The sequence below is a fragment of the Apteryx rowi genome, unplaced genomic scaffold (assembly GCF_003343035.1).
Source record: "Apteryx rowi isolate R43461 unplaced genomic scaffold, aptRow1 scaffold_97, whole genome shotgun sequence".
In the NCBI taxonomy this organism is placed as follows: domain Eukaryota; kingdom Metazoa; phylum Chordata; class Aves; order Apterygiformes; family Apterygidae; genus Apteryx; species Apteryx rowi.
The window spans coordinates 1,554,020-1,558,874 of record NW_020451282.1 but is presented as its reverse complement, the minus strand read 5'-3'; the positions used below and the strand labels follow the sequence as shown (position 1 = coordinate 1,558,874).

The following is a 4,855-nucleotide window of genomic DNA, read 5'->3' as shown; positions in this document are numbered from 1 at the left end:
ACATAATGTCAAAATGCCAGGACAATAAGCCATTAAGATACAAAAGATCTTTTCTTTTACTAGGGTCTGCAACAGAAACTCATGTTAAGAAAATGCTGATGCATTAGATGAAAAGAATGATACTTTAAATGTGATTACTTTAAGAATTCAATACATTTTTGTTTGTGTTTTTTTTCCAGTTTTGATTTCATATAAAACATTAATAAAGATGGAATGACTATCTCAGTACAGTCATTCCAAAATCTGTGGCCATATTGTCAGCTAGTATAATGTGATAAACTCCATTTTCAGTATTTTCACTGACTGAGAATATGGCCAATATCTGAAAAAGTGTTTGGTGGAATTACTATGGAACAATAATTATATTTCTGATGAGTAAGGCAAGGATTGGATGCTGATGCTGCAGGCTACTCAGGGATGGTTAATTGTATTCATGAACTATTTGTAATACAGCAAGCTGCCAAAGCCTCAGACATTTCCAACATGGTAATTCTGGAATGCTGTAGTAAATAGGAAAAAAAAACAGATGTCATAATGCGCTTCATCTCATTTAAAACTTAACATGTAATTAACTTAATGGCTTGACAATAGCTGATGTAGCAACAAATAATATAATGCAATTAAATTAGTTCCTCATTATGACATCAAATTCTTCTACATATGCATTACAAATAAAATGATCAGATTTTGAGACATTAGTATATTTTTTGGTGACTAACTATCCTTAAAATGCAATCAGAGGTAACACTTTCATCACCTGTGGAAATCATTTCATTTTTATAACACTGCACATTCTGTACTCTTTTCATTACATTACTAGTGAAAGCTGTTCCTTGGTTTATTGTTACCAATGTTTATATCTACATATTTGGACTTTCACATTCATTATGCCATATAAAGCTTTCATTTTCTTTATCTTTTGTACCACTTGGCTGTTTGTCCAAAGTGTTGTAAGTAATTATTGAAGTTTTTCCTATCTCCTCTGAATATTTCTTAAGGTAGACTTCAGGTGGTTTATTTTATATACATAGCAGCATGTTGCGACAGAGTCCTGTGCATGCATTATATTGGACTTCCCAAAGGTTTCTCAAGGTATTATTACAGTTTCCCAGCTGTTAGTACTGCGGGGGGGAAAAGGGTAAGAGTACATTTAAGTACATTAAGTTTAAAATGTTGTAGAGTCCCAAAGAAATACCAACACCAAAACCAGACATTTCTTATTACAGAACAGCACTGTCTAATCTGAAATTTTGTTCAAAGACAGCAAAAATACACATTTTGAGGATAAATTGATGAGGTCATCTTGAATAGAAAAAAACATTGCTTTGAATTATGTAATTGATTTTTCAGGTGACTCTAGGTCTTCCAAACTCACCATGATAGTACTTTCCTATTAATGACTTTGAAACCTGTCCCAGCAAAGTCTGAAAGGAAAGAGGTCTCACTGTGGCCTGAGGCAGATCCTACTAAAATTTAAAGTTACTTTCCACTCACTGCAGTAGATGTGGTCCTCCACGCTAACTACAAAGTGACCCTCTGATGCAGTGGATATCTACAGCTGGCTTTTTCACTGTGCAGTGATATTATTAGGAAAGAGGGATCAGTAAAAAGGAATCTGAAACTTGATCTAGTGCTGAGGAATGCCTTTTGAATGTGTCATTTGAACCTAGTTATTACTTCTGGGAGGTGTGAACGTTTTGCATGAGGCTTAGCTCAAAACCTGAATCTACTGTAAAAATTAGTAAAAGGGTTATGCAAGCCTTCATGCAATTAAGCAACAAAGTTTCAAAATGATAATTACATACTTCTGAAGCTGTAAGTCATGATGTCCAATAAAATATATTGTGTATTGGTTAGATGTGCCACCTTATTACCTTAAGGACTTTTTCTGGATTTTAAAAATACCTATAAATTAATGTATATATTTGGATTTAGATTCTGCACAGTTAGATGATCTTTTCTGTTCTTAAACCACATTTATTCCCTCATGAATGTTGCTCTATCTTCATTTCTAAAATGCTGAATGGGCAGATTGTTTCTATCAAGCATTTTATGTGAACAGTTTATGAAGTGTGAACAACAGTGAACTGTCTAATGATTGGTTAACATGAATTTCAAAGTTAACTGATATAAAACCCCTGCTCAGGGAAAATCAGCTTTTTATTGCACATAGCAGGAAATTTTAGGGAATATTATAAACTGACCAATTTCAAGAAAGTAAGATGTATAGCTGGCAGTAAAATGCTTGCAAGCCATGAATATGTAATGCTGAATTGCTGTGCATGTTAGCCTTCCTCCTTCAGTATGTTTCTTAATAGAAAAAATATTATATGACAAAATTCATTTTATGACAAAATTCATTATATGACAATGAATATGGAATTCATTTGAGACCCTTTCCAGCAGGGGTCAGAATGAAAAAGGGAAACACTGGCACTTGCTGAGGCTGACAACAGCTAAAACCACAAATCAATCAGCCACTCAAATTTGTTTTAGCGTTCTTTACAACACACATAATTTAATCTTCATTTTCTAAATAAATGCTGCTACCTACAAAGCATGTCCATGTAGTTCCTCTGTGTGTAGATTGTCACGGAGGGGCAACAAATAAAGCTCCCTTAGAGGACTTCCATCTTTGGTAGCAGATGAAGAGTTAAGAAAGGCCAGTGTTGTGAGTTATCATGCTCTATCCCTATGGTTTTTGGGAGGAAAAGTTCAATAGCTGCTTCACATGCCAAGGGACCAGCTGTCCTTCAGCACATGGAGCAGTTCTGATTGACCAGGAGGACAAGTGGGAAATAAGCTCACAGCAGTGCCAGCACGGCATATGGTCCTATACCAGCTGTTTCTGAAATTCTTGCCAGAGGGAACCTGGTTGGCTTTTAGGAAAACAAAAACCAACAAAAACCAACGATCAAACAAAAAAAATCCACTATCAGTATTCCTGAGATCTGACCACAAAACCAGAACCTTTGATTTGAAAGGTCACACAGCAGCTATGTGGATACTTGTAATAATCTGCGATTCGTCTGCATGCTGTGGCTTCCTCCATCAGGAGGCTTGGGTGTTCTCCCGAGCATCTGTCCCTTCTTCATGACTTCTGAAGCAAGTAAATCATATAAAGGGTTAAATAAAGACAAGTGGATTTGTGTTAGTGATATACATCACCTTGCAAAGACTAAATGGAAATTGATTTTAAATGGGTGCTGGTTTTTATTATAAACAAATCCCAAGTGTCCCACATTTTACTATATTTTATTTTTATCTTGAAAAGGGGAATTTAGGTTCCGAGCACATGAACAAAGGGGGATTTGATCTTGATCGGCACGAGTCATGTTACAGCATTGGTGAAAGGCTCTTGATAAGCCAGCGGAGTGACTCAGCAGAAAACAGCCGGCAGGATTTCTCCCCCAAGCTTTTCTGTTCGTAGCAAGAAAGTAAAATAACTTAATCAGTAATTAAACAGCTCAGAGTACGACTCTGCCCTCCTACCGCAGGTTTTAAAGCACTACTTTTTCTTTAGACCTTCCCCATAACACTCATTCAAGGTTTTGGAGGAAGCTGAACTGATTAACTCCATGTCCATATGACATCAATTACTGCCTAGGCAGCATTTAAAAGAGGATGTCGGTAGCTAACATAGCTACGGAATCCTGCATACTGAACTTAAAAAAAAAAAAAGTGGGCTTATTTGGTTAGTCTAAATCAAATTTAGTACTCAATTAGGTGTACAATAAGAACCATATTTAAAAAAGATGGACCCTAGCTAAAATAAAAAGGAAAATAGAGCAAAGCTATGCTTATATCAAGAAATTAGCATGTGGGCAGGGAGGCAGCAGTTATTATTCTGGCTTAGATTCGTGCTTTTATGTATTTTAATATACAGGCATAACCTGTTGAAAAGGCCTAAAAGAGACTATACCTTGGGGGAGGGGGGAATCATCTCTTCCAAGATGAGTTTGGTTGCAAGATGGTGTTTGAGTGAAGACTTTGTCTGTACAGAAGAAACAGTGTTAGCCAACTGAGATGCCATACCACCTTGTGGAACCCCAAAACCCAAACATTCAGCTGTGGATAAAAGAGAAAAAAAACCCCTTAAGATTATGCACAGAGAGAGCATTTACTTTGACACCTTACATAATACTGACTGTCCTTACCCCTATATGCATTCACATATCTGAGAGATGTGAGGAGTTAACGAACATCTGAAAAAGACATTCTTTTTCCCAATTAAGAAGCTTAATTAGTACTTTGGTATCTGGTCATATTTTCAGTCTTACAGTGGCCCATTTTCACACATCCACTATGCTAAAAACGTTGCTCTTTCATTATTCCGTGGTGGTGTAAACAGCTCTGATGAAACTGGCATTTAATCAATTGGAATAAAAGTTTCGCAGCTCCCGAGCAACTCGCCTACTAAAGAAAAAAAAAAAACAACAAAAAACCCCACAACTTTGGAGTGAATGAATCTTCTAAAAAGAAACTTTTATTTTCCAGACGGGTTTTCACTGGGCAGCAAAACCACCTTCCCCACCCGTCTGGTGAAGGATCGCTAAGGGACCGCCCGCTAGCAGCAGCGCCCCGTCGCGAGCCCCCGTTGCCCGCTCGCCCCGGCCCCGGGCGCCTCGCCCCAGGCGGCAGCGAGGGGGCGGCCGCGCCCGCCAGCGGTTAGCGAGGCGCGAGGCCCAGCGCTGCCGCTCCCCGGCTGGTGACTTTCAAACGCGTCGCCCGCCCCCTTTCTCCTCAGGCGCCCGGCGCGGCCCGGCGCTCTCCCCGGCGGGCGGGGCCCGGCCGAGCTGAGCAACCAGGGCAAAAAGGCACGGCACGGCACGTCCCCTCCTCCTCCTCCTCCTCC

General features: G+C 39.1%; 1 long non-coding RNA gene across 1 annotated transcript; it reads right to left on the bottom strand.

Moving 5' to 3' along the window:
* Positions 1 to 3,239: 3,239 nt before the first annotated feature.
* Positions 3,240 to 4,821, bottom strand: LOC112960509. Its single transcript, XR_003251769.1, has 3 exons — positions 4,158 to 4,821; positions 3,923 to 4,068; positions 3,240 to 3,420 (listed from the first exon to the last, which is right to left on the bottom strand). It is a non-coding gene; the product is annotated as an uncharacterized LOC112960509 (long non-coding RNA).
* Between the last annotated feature and the right edge of the window lie 34 nt (positions 4,822 to 4,855).